Source organism: Natator depressus, chromosome 4 (assembly GCF_965152275.1).
Source record: "Natator depressus isolate rNatDep1 chromosome 4, rNatDep2.hap1, whole genome shotgun sequence".
NCBI classification, from domain to species: domain Eukaryota; kingdom Metazoa; phylum Chordata; order Testudines; family Cheloniidae; genus Natator; species Natator depressus.
In genome coordinates, this window is record NC_134237.1 from 134,686,003 (window position 1) to 134,702,496 (window position 16,494).

At 47.4% G+C, this 16,494-nt stretch overlaps 1 long non-coding RNA gene across 1 annotated transcript in view; it reads right to left on the reverse strand.

The window, feature by feature from the left end:
• Nucleotides 1–5,051: 5,051 nt before the first annotated feature.
• Nucleotides 5,052–16,494, reverse strand: part of LOC141986892 (uncharacterized) — an 80,391-nt gene continuing 68,948 nt past the window's right edge. Inside the window, exons 2-3 of the long non-coding RNA XR_012639387.1 lie at nucleotides 9,252–9,457; nucleotides 5,052–7,044 (exon numbers count right to left, since the gene is read on the reverse strand). This is a non-coding gene — a long non-coding RNA (uncharacterized LOC141986892). The remainder of the gene's footprint in view (nucleotides 7,045–9,251; nucleotides 9,458–16,494) is intronic.

Here is a 16,494-nt window from a genome sequence, read left to right on the forward strand (position 1 = left end):
CCTCTCCTCCCCTTTCCAGGCAAGGTACTGTAGGGGGGAAGGAAGTAGCAGAGGAGCCATCCTGTTGCTCACGGGAAGGGAGGAGGGAGTGGAGTTGCTCTGAGCTGCTTGGGGGGTGGAGGGGCTCTTTCGGCTCCCTCCTTCCTGCTATGAGAACAGTGTCAGGTCCCGAGGGTGGAGGGGGGGGAGAGAGGGTGGAGAGACCTTGGCTTGATTCCTGCAGCAGCTTTAATTGGCGTCTCTTCCCCAGGAGGCAGGCAAGTGGGTCAGGCAGCCAATCGAAGGAGGCATTCTTCTGGACAGCACAGAAATTCCTGAGAGGAATGGAGCTTCCCGCATCACAGTCAAGCTGGCTTCAGCCCCAGCTGAAGTCCCAACATGGAGGGGAAAAAAAAAAATCACGAGACTTGATAACACTGCAGCTATAACCAGACTTTCGGTACCTGGGGACCGACTCTGCAAGCCCTCCTGTTGGGAGTTCTGTGCTCGGAGGGTCAAACCCACCCCTGTGCACAGAGCCATCATGAGTCCTAGGGACCATTTCAGTCCTGAGAACTTTGAAAAAAGAATATGCAAAAAACCAGTCCCACCTCAACATATCCACCCCCCCTCCCCGACACACCCACACAGGTGTACGTAAAGTCAGAACTGCTGACTTTTGTGACAAAACTACGTTGTTAGAGGTTTTTTTACTCCTGTTAGCCCTGCAGTGTAGCTAAGGCCTAGACTATATTTAAGTTTTTTCCGGCATAGCTAGGTCAGTTAGGGATGTGATTTCCCCACCCCCGCAGCATAGCTGTGCCCACGAAAGCCCTTGTGTTGATGAAGTTACACTGAGGTGTTTTTTTCCAATACAGCTTATTTTGTTCTGGAAACCCATACAAGCTATCCCAGCCAAAGGACTCTTTTGCTGATATAAACTGTCTGACAAAGTGGGAATCTGCCGTAATTTTATGAATAAGATGCATGGCAGGGGTTACTTGAGTAGGGATTGCTACCCAATCGGTGCAAAAGTGCTAAAGCTTTGGGCACAACAGGAGATATGAGGTGTGGGGTCACATAACTCTTTGGGGAGGTATGAAAGGATCATGAAGGACTGGCTGAAACTGACCCCATATCAATGCAGGATCCGGAAAGACAGTGGGAACCCCAAGGAATGAACAACTGGCACCTACCAGTGGGAAATTCAAGCAGACAGGACATGTGAACTTTGCAGGAGGAGGAGGACAGAGGACCAAGAGATAACAGGAGGCTGGCCTTCGGAGAGACACGGGGCTCTCACCTGGGACCGACAAAGGGCAAGAGAGCAGAAATAGATTCCACAGCAGTGTGACTGGATGATTGGGCTGGCTTGGTCAGTGTGGACCATGTCTTAACCGTTGCTTCTCCTCGCTACCGTAAGGACTTCCTGAAGCTGTGCTCCAGCTGCCTAATAAATTTGGCTCTGTTTTGAAAAGGTAACCTGGTGCCACTGCAAATATGCCGAGGTGCACTGGTCCTTGAACCGCAAAAAGTCTTTGACCAGGAGTCTGTCTCAGCTGGAGCCGCTGGGCAGAGCTCCCAGTGTGAAATAGGAGTGCTGGAGTCCAGCGTCATAAGCACTGAGGCTGCATGGCCTCCCCTTAAGGAACAGTGGGACCCCTTGCGAGGCCTGGCACACTGCAGGGGTTCCTCCAAGGGACTGTATAAAAGCGGATCCTGTGGATCCGTGACCAGCTGCATTGACACAGGAAATTTTGCTGGTATAGCTGTACCGGCAAACCTTTTAAATCTAGACAAAGCCCTGGGGACGGGGAACTGGCATTTCTTCTCTGTCTTCTCTCTTCAGATCCATTTGGGCAACCCCCCATACAAAGCAATGGGAGTGCACCAGTGCCACTGGGCTGAAAACTTGGCCTGCAGAATCTTTACCACTTGCTGATGCCCAAAGAGGAAATAAGCCAGCTCAGCTGTGAGCCCGTGTTGCATTTGCAGGGTTAGCGGTTGGCAGCAGAAACCTTCTTTTTCTTGCAGGCTGAGCCCATTTGATGTGGTCACTGAGAAGCAACGAGCATGGAACCCCACAGGGCTGTCTTGACAATCCGTATCCAGAAAATGTAAAAAAGCAAAAATGTCTCCAGTGTGCTAACACTGGCTCTGTGCAAACAGCCCAGGGGAGAAAGGGCAAGACCGCCCATGGCGCTAGCCAGCAGCAGAGGCTTTGCAAAGGGGAGGAGTTCCATGGGTGATACCCTTTCGGGGAGGAGGTGAAGGAACACCATTCAGTCCATGCCACTTGAACTCATTGGTAAAGATCCTCCAAAGCAGAGTCCCGGAGCCCTCTGCAAGTCTTGATGCTCTCCAGAGTCAGGTCCTTTGCCCATTATTCTGAGCAGAGAAGAACTGGTTCCCCAACTCCCTGCAAAAGCTGGTGTTGTTCAGAGGAACTGGGTCTCCCACTCCACTGTTATGAGGGCTGGCACTGCCCAGAGGAGTCCTGTTCCACCCCTGTGCTCCCCCACTGCTCCCCACCCAGAATCGTACTTGACTGAACAAGCCCAGTCCCTCTCACATGCACGCACTTACAGCTCTCCTACTTAAGCCGGCAGGTCCCTCTGCCCCCCACACACACTCTGCCCCCCACGCACACTCTACTCTCCAGCTCACCTGAAACAGGTCCCCGCAGTGCTGACACAGGTCCCTCACTCAGCGAGCCTGGCAGTCACACTGCCCACACTCCAGCTGTCACTGCCTGCCATCCGGACCCTGCTTCTCACATTCCCTCTCCTCAGCCACCAGCTCCAGTGCTGGCACCAGCAGGCCTAGGAGCAGATTAGCCACTGCTGAGGAGGGCCATCTGCCCCGACACCTTCCAGACCTCATCTCCCTTCTCCTGCAGTCTGCCTCCTTCAGTCCATAGCCACCTGCCTGTATCTACTCCTCAGCTGCAGCCTCAAGCACCTGTTATGCTTCTCCTCATGAAACAGATCAGTGACTGAGTGAGGAACAAGTCTGAGCTGAGTGTTTTCTTCCTACCCGCTCTCCAAACCGCCGTTACTGCTAAGGATGCTTTGTCTCTAACCCGATTCTGTCCTGCTGAGCCAAGGAGATCCAAGTGCCAAGAGGAACCCCACCGTGGTGCCCTGGGAGCCATTATGGTCCATGGGACATTTGCAAGACAGCTGCAATGGGACTGCAAAATAATAAAGGTGGGGAGTAGACTGGAATGAACTAACGTGCCCTGGAATTCGATTACAGCTATAGCAACATTTTTCCAAGAAACCGTTTAGTCGACACAATTAGTCACAAATCTGACCCAAATGATTTCGGCCATTTACAAAACAGCCAGAAGCAGAGGAGGTGAAGGAAGTAGTGGTGGTGATGGTGCTGTTTTTCTGACACTCCCAAAATAACCTTTAGCCCAGGGGTTAGTGCACCTGAGAGGTGGGAAACCCAGTTCAAATCCCCACCTTGGCCCAGACCTCCAATGGATTTTTTTGATTCACCAAAAATTGTCCGATTTGGTTTGACCCAAACTGTGTTGTTTTTTTTCTTTTTCTTTTTCTTTTTCAAACCCACCACTGAACTGAAAAATCAATTATTAGCCCAGCTCTAATTACAACCTTCTACTTCACATGCAGGAGTAGCATGTCTCACAGCGAGATACCACAGGAAGCCTGGATTTCCAGGGCCTGCTGAGCCATGCTGGCTGTGTCCTCTCCATCCTCTGGGGGGGATGGCTGCTTGACAGCAAAGGTCATCATGAAACTCAGGAGTGACAAAGTTTGTGTACTCCTGAGAGCCCCTTAGTTCTGGACCCTTCTAGGGATAATGGAGACGCACAGACAAGAGGGCACCTCACTACTCAGGGCAGACAGATGTTAGTCATAACACTGAATGGGACCCAGGCCTACCTGCTACTCTGGGTCCCAACCCAGGGACCTCTAGTGGCAGCCTCTTTCTGCCCTCCCTCTCTCCCCTTGTCTATCTATCTTCCCCGGGCCACTTCCCCTTTGGCCCTTGCACCTTCTCAACCCTTTTTAACAGGGGCACAGCCTGGCAGGTAACAGGCCGGAGCTCTCCTCCGCTCCCCCAAGCCTGCCCAGCACTGCTCTGTCCAAGGTGCTACCCTCAGGATCCAGTCCTCCTCCCTTGCTAGTCAGGGACAGACTGCCCTCTCCTCTCTGCTTCAGCCTTTATATAGGGCTCAGTCTGGCCCTGATTAGCTCCCCACAGGCCCTTGCTGTTTGGCTGCTGGTCTGCACAGCCTCTCTGGCCTGTTCCAGCCCTTTTTGTCATGGAGTGGGTCAGCCACCCCACTGCAGGCAGTAATAACTTGTTTGTATCAGGGTATAAAGATGCATCTCAGAGGGAGTATCTTTGTCTGGCCTAGGGAGGAAGGGAAAGTCCCGCCATTCACTGAGTTGGTCCATTGTTACAGGCATACACGTATTAGTGGTCCAGTAGAGTCTGCTGGATACCTACTACCATGCTTCATCAACAATAAACCTGGCTAGGTGCCCTCATCCTTTAATGGATCTTGTGGTCATTGGATGGTCTGCTCGAGGTCTGCCATGCCAGCTGTCTGTGCAGGGCGGGAGTGGCACACAGAGGGAACACACACACGCAGCCAAACACTCTCCTCAGGGCACCCAGAACCATAAGCCACTGTTTTACCTCTATGCCTCAGCTAGGGAGAACTTTGCAGCTCCCTTCCACACCCGTCTGTCTGCTTCACCATCAAACTCCTCGAGACTCTGCCAGTCTGAACTGTGCCTTGCAGGTAACCATCAGTGAATGTCAGTGCCCCAGAGACATCTCTCTGCAGCATCCAATCCCTCTCGCTGGACACTCACAGAAATGATTAAGTTCACTGCCTCCAAAGAGACCGTGCACCCGCCTCCCCATCCCGCGTCTGTTAGCTTAGCTAAGGCCTCACCCTTTTCTTCAATATAACAGCACTGAGATGGTTTATAGTAAAGGTAAGAATACATTTATTAATAAACAAGATAGATTTAAGCAAGAGTAACACAGAGAAGTGGTTACAAATACAACAAAAACAATATGCTTCCTACTGACTAAAAGTTAAACTTTGGCCAAGACAGTCTTGGCCTAACCAGTGTTCTCCCTTGCATCAAACTACCAGCATCTCTAGCTCTTCTTGTCAGAGGATCCAACGTTCCCAGAATCAGAGGGTGCTGCCCCCTTTAGCCCCTAAGCAATAGATAACTAGAATATCTTTTTTGCTTCCCTTATATTTCCCACAGTCCATTGTCTTTGCCTCAAGAGCCAGGAAGACCTGAGGGTTCAGATTTCAGTGTGTCTCCCATTGTGCTTAACGAGCTGTTTCCTCTGCTACTTGTTAGCTTAATTTCTTTGTTTACTTTGTGTGTAAATGTATTTTCATTGTTCTCTGCCTGTAATCAAGCCAGCCAGACAGGTAAATCCATATTCCTGTGTCTGGGGCAGGATTGTTTTATTCAATGCCCCGTGACGTTCCCCCCCTGGTGTTATCTGGACCAGTGATCTGCTAGAACCCCCACTCCTGGCTTGTTCACGCACAGCCTCTGGCATGTAAGCTGCTCCCAGCTACTTGCAACTGAATGACGCTAGTCAATATCTCCGGTCCCAGAAACAACCCTAGGAACCTCCGTCTTGCAGTGTCCAGTTATGCCAGCTGGACGCTGCAAGCTTATATAAATTCATCAGTTTAACAAAGACATTGATATGTACCAGGCTTGTTATCCCAAGGGAATTCTCTGACACACTTCAAACCAAACGCACTGCTTCAGGTAGAATAAACAAACAGATTTTAAGTGATTATAAATCAAAACATATGTCAGATTTGGTCAAATGAAATGAAAGAAAAACGCATTCTAAGCTGATCTTAACACTTTCAATGCCCTTACAAACTTAGATGTTTCTCACCACAGGTTGGCTGTTTGCTCTTCAGCCAGGCTCTCCCCTTTGATCGGCGCTTCAGTTGCTTGGTGGTGTCTGTAGATGTAGGTGGGAGAGAGAGCGAGCATGGCAAAAGTCTCTCCCTTTTATCATGTCCTTTCTTCCCTCTTGGCTTTGCCCCCTCCCCCTTCCAGAGTCAGGTGAGTATTACCTCATCGCAGTCCCAAACTGCCCAAAGGAAGGGGGGGGTGACTCCCTCGAGAGTCTAACAGATTCTTTTGTTGCTGCCTACGCCAGCGCCCTTTGTTCCTGTGAGGCTGGGCTGGGTTTGTCCCATACCTGCCCTGATGAGGTGTGAATTGCCCCTCTGCTTCTGGAGAGTTTTTGTCTGGGCTTGCTTTAAGCCATGAGGATACATTTTCAGCCTCGTAACTACATACATGAAATTATAACCTAGAACATTACTGTAGCAGTTACTATAACAACCATGCTCAGTGCATCATGAGCCTTCTGAAGACACCCAACATGAAAAACTTTGCATTGGCTACCACACAATCATTTTATAAAGATGAACATGGGGGTGCAGGGTGTTCCCCCGAGGTACAGAGCGTCACAGCTCCCCCAACACCTTTTTAAGAACATTTCAAGCACACGCACATAACTCTTTACGTTCAGCCCATACATACATCATGCAATGATATTCATGACGAGCATGTCCCCAGTTTTTATACCACCTTAAGGCACTGTCGAGCTAAATATTCTGACAACAGTGTGTTGAGCGTGTCAGGCCCAATTAGAGTTACAGTGTAACTCTGGGCCCTCTGCCACTTGGCGTTGAGGGGCTCCTAGTGTCACATGGTGAGGAGGACAGTGTAAAATCCTGTATAGAACAGGACCTCTTTCCCTGTGGGCATGGTTTCTGAGAGAGTAGAAGTCAAGAGGCATGGTGTTTCCTCTGCCATAGTGCCTACCAGTCTTGCTTGTCAAGCATTGCTAGGCCAGCCATGAGCCAAGCCTTCCACTTCTCTGCGAAGCTTGTTTCATCCTCTACTGCCTTTGTCTGTTTTGTCTGCTTGCAGCATCTCTGTCTGACACCCGGACAGTGAGCTCTCTGGGGCCTGAGCTGTCTCCTTTGCGATGTGTCTGTCCAGTGCTCAGGCTGTACTGTAAGAACAATGAACGCTATTAAGAAGAAGTCAGAAGACATTTCTGATAAGGTGTTTCAGCTCCTCATAGTCTACCAGCGGGTCATACAGAGTCATGCAGACTTGGCCAGAAGAAGTTCACAGTCTCGTACAAAAGAATAGACATGGATATTGCTGTTCATTTCCTTCACCTGCCAAAGTCTCCGTTTTAGGCGCCTTTCCTCAGAGTTCATCAGGCAGCTAGCCTGGCCGCTCACAGACACCTTAAAGGCAGGCCGTTTTCTCGGCAGCTCTTAGTCATCAGGTTCATGTGGGGCCTGGTGCACTGAACACCCACGCTCCACCCCTGTTCAAAAGCCCACTGTAGCAGGAGATATTATTCTGACTGAGCCAATGAGCTTTTCTTTTAAGCCATTCCAGAACTGCGCTCCAAGGTTTGCACATGTACTTTTGTTTGTTTTTTTTCCCATGAATTAACACATTCCTGGTAGCAGAGATGCAGTGGGAGGTGCTAGTGTCTGACATACTTTATGCATGGCATAAGGGGCTCGGACAGCATGGTGGTGACAGCAGTAGATGGTCAGACAGATCTGCCAAGAAGCAGACCGCAGGCAATTTTGGTCCGCAGCTCTGCATGGTAAGCCTGCAAAGCCTATGATCTTTATCATCACTCTGACATGGGTGAATGATGCAGTGGCACTCGAGCATTTTTAGTACTGGGGGTGCTGAAAGCCAGCCCCCTTACCCCTGTCCACGCCCAAGCCCTAGCTGAGGCTGGGAGCAGGGCTGTGTCTCCAGGAGAGGGGGACCTGAACAGGGGTAAGGAGGCTAAGGATGTGGTCTCAGCTGGGGGCGAGTGTGGGGCCAAGAGTGGAGCCCTGGGCAGGAGCCAGCAGCTGGATCCCCACATGCAGAGCCAGGAGCAGAGCCCCATGACCGGGAGTGGGGCCAGTGGCTGGGGAGCAGGGCCGCCTGCCAGGGCTCCAGGAGCAGAGCCCAGGCGCGGGGCCAGGAGTGGGGCCCTGGGCATAGGGCCAGTGGCTGGGATCCGAGCCCCAGGTGCGGGGTTGGGGAGCAGAGTGCGGCGTGTGGACCCAGCGGCTGGGGAGTGGGGCTGGCAGCTGGGACGGGGAGTGGAGTGCGAGGCATGGACCCAGCGGCTGGGTAGCAGGGCCGGTGGCTGGGACCAGAGCCCAGGGCAGGGGGCGGAAGGCCAGGTGGAAGGCCGGGAGCAGGCTGGGTTCAGAGCCAGCCCCCAAGACCCTGGGGACCAGTGGCCCCCATAAAACCTGGGGGTGCTGCATCACTCCCTGCACCCCTACTTCTCTGGAATGATGAACCTCTCTGGAGTTCTGGATGAATTAGCAATTTTATTCCCCCAGCCATTTAAAAAGATCAATTTGTTTGAAGTGCATCGTGGCTCCCATTGTAAATTTGTGCCTCCTCTAGGCAACTCCTCACAAGGCTGACTTCTGGGGAGGAGGGGTTCCCACTGAGTAAGTTATTTCTGCTCTGCCTTAGCTTCTGGCAATAGTGGCAGGCAGTTTCCCGAAGAAAACAGAAGACACGCAGAAGCCATAACTGCACCTATTTTAATTGCTTAATTTTTCATCTGTAAATATGATGAGAAAGTGATCTTAAGCACATAACAGCTTAGGGTGAAATCTTTCCCTGTGCAGAAAGCCATTTCAAAAGGCCTAGCACCACTTAAATCTCTCAACTCCCCTTTGCCATCCTTCCCAGGGAATTTTACCTTTGGAGAGGAACTTGGGTATTTTGAATTTTGAACAATATAAAATGTAACCAGAGGGCTAGCAATGCCCTTTCTACTCCTGGTATTATACAAGAAAAACACTCTCAAAGCACATTTTCTGCAGGGTTTAGTTATTATAGCTTGCATTTATATAGCAGCTTTCATCCCAAAGTCTCATGAGATACTGTAAAAACTGACACACAGATATCTATCATTGTCTTTGCTGCTGAAATGCAGCCACCTCTGGGGTGAAACAGAACAGGCATTTAACTGCACAGGAAGAGTACACAATCATTTAGGTCAGGCAGTGAAGATGAACTCCTTATGTAACTAACACTGCCGGGTGAATTTGGTTACAGAGAATGTTAAAAATGGTCTGGAGCACTGGGCTTAACACCTCCACTCTCATGAACTGGTGCCCGGGATATTATTTAATGATCTCAAGTGAGCAGGACTTCACTTCTACACCTTACCAAAAAAGACCACGCTTCGTTCAGCACAACTTTCCCTGACACCCCGATGAGGCACTGGTCTCAGCAGCACTTGAATCCCACAGTCACCTGGGGCAATTACGTTTTCTTTGAAGGACTCTGTGGCAGCAGAATGTAGCAAGGATCTTTGCAGCAGCCCTGGAGCAGCAGTGAAGAGCTGTTTCTCCCTTTCTTCCTGTCCCCTGTACCTGGGTGTGAGGCAGCAATAAAATGGTTAATGTTTGTATTTCCCTGTAGGACAGTGGATGGAAGCTATTTCAACAGTCTCAAGATTCTTAAAGTGATGCAACAACCTTAATGCTAAATGCTCTGCATTGCTCAATTTAAACATGGTTTCCATGATTCCCTGCACCCCCCAGCCCTGCCACAATACATTCTGCTCATGTAAACAAGTAGCTGACTCATTGCCTATTAAGAAGAGAAGCATTGACAAAAGGAACTAGAGAAATCAATATGCCTGACTCAACTCATCAAAAATTCTGGAGATATTCAGGTCAACAAACAGCAGTAGATTTGGGTACAAAAATATCTTTTAAACCCTCTTACCCACTTCTTCTTTGCAGACACAAGTGGACAGTAAAAAACAAAACTCTCAGAGCTATAAAGGATACTCAAATAAACAGATTAAAATGGAGGTTAGTAATATCTGCCAGATGTAGTAATATCTCATTAGCAGAGTAGAAGAGATGAAGGGGGAAAACAGACCAAGAAATGTCAAAGGGAGCTAAGGAGTGTACAATCTTAAAGGCTATCTTGATATGTGGAATCACAGTCCATCTTAAAACAGAAGGCATTTATTAAGGAAACTAATTATATCTACAAACAGGCTTCCACACAACTTGAACTCCAGCTTTGTCTCCCTTGTTTACCAGGGACCACAGGTTGTCTGGAACTCTATGCAGCACACAGAGACATCTAATGGATGATTACGGTACTGCAAGGTATCATTATAAAGGTATGGACAAAAAAGGTTGAACTTAATATGCAGAGTAATATGGAGCCACTGAAGGACTTCAAAAAAGCCGTGAAGACAGTCATAGTAGCAGGTGAGAAAAATTATTTTGGCAGCAGTATTTTGTGCAGACCTTCTTCGTTCCTTATGTGCTTATTGCTGGTCCCTGCACCAGGCGCAGTGTTTGTCTGCGAAAAGAGATTCGAAATGGAGGACAGGTGTCAGAGTGGACTCACTGCTGGCGTGCCTCCTCATAGCTGGGCACAGTGTAACAGGCTCTCCTCATCTAATGCCCCCCCGATGACCAATGCTCCAGCCCTGCGGTTATCAGCTTCCTCCTTCGACTCAGCCCTCTGGCCAAGCCACTTTTAGTCCCTCCACTTCTGGGGCAAGAGAGATTCCAACAAGACAGAAGTCCAATAGCCTCACGTTGCATCTTTGATCAAGTCCAGACTTCTTCCACCCCTGGTGTCCGTGGTCTTTGCATCACCTTTTCCAGTGGCTGGTAGGGAAATCCAGGCTTTCCCTCTTCTCTGGGTTCCACTCCAGTTCCTTTGTTGTGAGCAGTTCAGGTCTGCATATTCAGGCCTCCTGCTTGCACCCTGGGTTTCTGCCTCCTCAGCCTGTCCACAGGCTGTTCCCACAGACCTTTCTGGGACCACTGTGTGCCTGTATTCTTCCCAGGCTCCATGACTTCTTAAGGATCACCCTTCTTTCAGGGCAAGTACTCACAGGACTTGCCCCTGCCGTCCCCAACAAATCCTAAATGTAAAAGTAAATTTAAACCACTGCTTCCCTCCTCTCGCTTGAACTGTCATCCCTATTAAGTTTCTCCTCTTTGCATGCAGCATGTAAGTTGTTTCTATGGTGAACTGGCCCATGCCGTTCAAAATACCTGTAGGGTTAGGCAAGGCTATGTCAGGTGATTTCAGCTCTGGGAGAGGTTGAAGGTCCCTTCTGAGAGGACTGTGACATCTGCTCATGAGTCTATTTTAAAGTCAATAGTATTTCTGTGAATATTCAGTTTCACTCGCCAGGCAGGCACTGTGTCATCTCACGTGATAAATCCCAGCAACAATGGCTCTTGATTGTCTGTAACATTACTCAACTCCCTGCCTGGTTTGGTATACCAAATAGGTGCAAAATATTCCATATTCTGTGCATTTATTACACCTCGTGCCTTTGGCTAAACATACATCTGTTGGGCTATGAATTTTTATCACATCTTGTATATTTATTCTGAAAGGCTGTGTAGTTTGCCTGAAATATCCGCATACCGTAAAAGCCTTGAGGCTCATGATTTTTAGCGCTCATATGTCTGTTTATAGCTTCTAAACTAGTTTCAGGTTTTCAAGTTGCTCCTGCCTTTGGTTCTGCTGTTTGACTAGTTCAGACTGCTTTGCTATCTGAAAAGCTGTGGGTGGATTTAGGTCTGTCATTAATTATAGTTGCTGTTAGAGGTTCTTGCCTGTTAACTCAAAACCAGCCTGTCACTGATATTTTCATGTTTTGCAGTCCCCCCAAAAAATCACAATTTGCAGCCAGTGCATGCAAAGCTATTATGAAAGATTCAGCATTTTCTCTTGGTTCCTGAATTATCTGGTGAAAATATGCTTTCATAAACTACATTTCTGAGGTATAAAGCATGCATCAAACATAACCCAAACTCTTTCAAAGTCATCTTTGCAACAGTCTTCATTAAAGATAAAAGATTGAAAGATAAACTCTGCTTGCTTCCCCATAGCATAAATTAAAAATGATACCTGAATATCTCCGGTTTCTTGGTGGAGTTTTGTAGCAATGTGAAATCTTGCAAAATATTGCTTCCATTCTATCCATTCTGAAGGTGTGTAAACTGAAGTTTGCTGGGGCACTGAAGAGTGACACATTGATGAAATCAATCCTGCCAACTTTTCTTGCTGTTTTCCTTCTGTTTCTGTTCTTCTCTGGCACTAGTTTATTTCTGATACGATGTCGTGGACACCTAGTACACAGTAGATTGCAGGGTTGCTACTAGCAGGTCACACTTCTGTACCACATATGGAATGGCTACAGAGCTTCCTTCCCAGAGAGATACACCAGAGATGTCCCCACTTTAAGACACTTTAATGCACAGCCAGGAATGGCTGTTAAGAGCTGAAGTAAGGTATGTTACACATGTCACACTCTAGTGGCTGAACATTATAACTTAGATAATATTTTTACTTCACAGTCCAAGAGACACACACAAGGTTTTCATCTCGAGGTCAAAAGACCAAAAACATCAAGACACTTGATCATGGCCTCGCACTACAGACACTACCAGCTGCCTCTATAGTACATGTCTAGGAAAAGCTTTTTAATTTCAGCTGATTTCCATTTGTATGTTACCTTCTAAGAACAAAGGGCCAGATGCTGCCCTCAGTTACATCAGTGAAACCCTGGATTCTATAGCTTTGGTGGAATTTAACTGCAGGGCAGAATTTGGCTTAGTGCATTGTTTTGCTCCAGTTCCATAACAGTGCTAGGTAAATTAGTAGATCAGTTTTGCAAGACAAAAGATAAGTGCTGGAGTAAGTGGCATACAATCCAGCTGTCTCTTGAATCCATGATCCCTATGGAAAAAATGAGTGATACAAATGCCTGTCTAGATCAATGGTTTTAGTCTCTCCACCTGGACTATATGAGAAGGGGTGGGAATATACCAATTTCACTGAAATACATATATTTTCCTTCTGTTGTTTTCTAAGGCCTGGTCTACACTAGGGGGGGATTGACCTAAGATATGCAACTTCAGCTACAAGAATAGCGTAGCTGAAGTCGACGTATCTTAGGTCAACTTATCTCGCGTCCTCACGGAGCAGAGTCGACTGCCGCCGCTTCCCTGTCGACTCCGCTTCCGCCTCTCGGGTGGAGTACAGGAGTCGATGGCAGAGCGATCGGGGATCAATTTATCGCGTCTACACTAGATGTGATAAATAAATCCCCGATAGATCGATCGCTACCAGCCAATCTGGCGGGTAGTGTAGACATACCCTAATACTCCACAACAAAAGCTGCTTGAGCTTATTTCCTTTGGAGATACTCTGTGCAGAAATGTATCCTGTAGTCTGGCAGTTACTGTGTATTTACTGCTTTGTTCTGAGCAGGAGTGAATCATAAGACCTGTATAATCTTCTACCTTATGACCCTGTTGGGTAAAAAACAAGATGGGCTTAAAAACAGTTGATTTTAGCTTTATTCTGTATGTTTTAAGATGATGCTATTATCAGCTATGAATTCCATAGCTATACAAAACCAGATAAGGCAAGAAAGATGAGAAGAAGAAAGACTCATTTCAAATCTCTGGTTTCTGCTGTGTTTTTCCTTTTTTTCTTCTCCACCTCTTTGCACAGACTCAGTTTACCAAGTTACCTCATCTGTCTGCCTACCTAATTAAAACATTCCCATGCATAAATCACAATAACTAACCTAAATCAATACATTTTAGCAGGATAAACAACAATTTATCTGTCTACTTCTGTCAACTATTCGCTGCTGTCCACCCCTTTGGCTCTATCCAGTTCTTATCTGACTGGTCTGTTTCTTGTGGTCTTAGGTTTTTACTTTTTGGTTGGTTTGGTTAGGAAGGGGTGGGAGGCACATGAAGTTAACAATTCCATCATGACACTCTGCTTTACCTTGCTACTTACACAGACCAAAGATTTGACAAAGACACACAAACCAGGTTTCATGAAGCTGTTTCAGCTAAGTTCTGAAATGCCGCATCAACAAACACACATTCAGAAAGCAAAAATTCCTTCATAGAATATCAGGGTTGGAAGGGACCTCAGGAGGTCACATAGTCTAATCCCCTGCTCAAAGCAAGACCAATCCCCAACTAAATCATCCCAGCCAGGGCTTTGTCAAGCCAGGCCTTAAAAACCTCTTCATAACTTCTTATAATACTATATATAGAATGTTATTCAATAAATAAGACTAACACAATTCATTATACATTTTTCTAACAACTCAATCCCACACCCCTTAAAATCAAGGGCATCTTTGCTACTGGCTTCAACAGGAGCAGGTTTTTCTGTAGTGCAGTGACATAACCTGCCCAGAGAGCTTCCTGATTCATAGAATCATAGAATAACAGAGTTGGAAGGGACCTCTGGAGGCCATCTAGTCCAACCCCCTGCCCAGAGCAGGACCAATCCCAACTAAATCATCCCAGCCAGGGCTTTGTCAAGCCTGACCTTAAAAACTTCTAAGGAAGGGGATTCCACCACCTCCCTAGGTAACGCATTCCAGTGTTTCACCACCCTCCTAGTGAAAAAGTTTTTCCTAATATCCAACCTAAACCTCCCCCACTGCAACTTGAGACCATTACTCCTTGTCCTGTCATCTGCTATCACTGAAAATAGTCTAGATCCATCTTCTTTGGATCCACCTTTCAGGTAGTTAAAAGCAGCTATCAAATCCCCCCTCATTCTTCTCTTCCGTAGACTAAACAATCCCAGTTCCCTCAGCCTCTCCTCATAACTCATGTGTTCCAATCCCCTAATCATTTTTGTTGCCCTTCCCTGGACTCTCTCCAATTTCTCCACATCCTTCTTGTAGTGCGGGGCCCAAAACTGGACACAGTACTCCTATGAGGCCTCACCAATGTCGAATAGAGGGGAACGATCACGTCCCTTGATCTGCTGGCAATGCCCCTACTTATACACCCCAAAATGCCATTGGCCTTCTTGGCAACAAGGGCACACTGTTGACTCATATCCAGCTTCTCGTCCACTGTCACCCCTAGGTCCTTCTCTGCAGAACTGCTGCCGAGCCATTCGGTCCCTAGTCTGTAGCGGTGCATTGGATTCTTCCGTCCTAAGTGCAGGACTCTGCACTTGTCCTTGTTGAACCTCATCAGACTTCTTTTGGCCCAATCCTCCAATTTGTCTAGGTCCCTCTGTATCCTATCCCTACCCTCCAGCGTATCTACCACTCCTCCCAGTTTAGTGTCATCCGCAAACTTGCTGAGGGTGCAATCCACACCATCCTCCAGATCATTAATGAAGATATTGAACAAAACCGGTCCCAGGACCGACCCTTGGGGCACTCCGCTAGATACCGGCTGTCAACTAGACATGGAGCCATTGATCACTACCCGTTGAGCCCGACAATCTAGCCAACTTTCTACCCACGTTGTAGTGCATCCATCCAGCCCATACTTCTTTAACTTGCTGACAAGAATACTGTGGGAGACCGTGTCAAAAGCTTTGCTAAAGTCGAGGAATAACACGTCCACTGCTTTCCCTTCATCCACAGAGCCAGTTATCTCATCATAGAAGGCAATTAGATTAGTCACCCTACCATTGATTTACTTTGCCACTCCATTTGTTCTGTCCATAGTGCCAGTATAAACTCCCCTTTAAGCCTCTTTCTCCAGTTCTCTTCCCCTTTACTGAGTTATAGAGGTAGAATGTTATATTTTTCCATTAAAGGAAATTGCCTCGAACTCAAGGGCAATAATGATTCAGGGAAAGATACCCCAGGCAGGGCAGATAAAGAGGGTGTGTGCGCACATGCTAAATACGTTTCCTGTGCATTTCAACTTTGCTTTTCTTTCCTCGGTGCGCAGCATGTTCCCTGGAGACGTTTGCTGTCAAAAAGAAGAGCGTTAGCCCTTAAGCAATTTAAAAATAGATCAACATTCCCCAAAGACAGCAACTGAAGTACCTCAGAGAGCAAAAATGGCCGAGCAGTGTTGCCTTCTGTTATGTCATGTGTATAATTCAGTCAGAGCAGAAGGCAGCAAGACCTGATTAATCAGACTTAGAACTTAGTGTTTGTGCAGTGCTTTGAAGAGGTTAACTAGTAGGTTATTATTATTAACGGTGTCTATTGCAGTGAGTGCCCAGAGGTCTCAGTCAGCATTGGAGGGCCGCTATGTTAAGCACAGGATGTACACAGAGCTACAGTCTAAGCCTGGAAGACAAGCCATGCACAAAAGATGGGAAGGGAGAAACTATCTTTACACCCATTTTACAACTAGAGAAGCTCAGTGTACAGTGACTAAGAATATCCATATATTTGTTTAAAAAATACAAATTCATCTCCCTGGCAAGTTCGCTTTCACAAGTATCGGGGGAAGTGAACACACTGGCTGGGATGCTCATCAAAAGAGTGAATTTTAAGTCAACATTGTAACGTATTTACAGAAAGTAAATTTCAAATTTGTATTTGTAAGTATTCATCCTGGAAACCTAATGTTAAGAGTCAGGAAGATGGAAGGTCTTGTGGTTAAAGCACTGGGGAGGG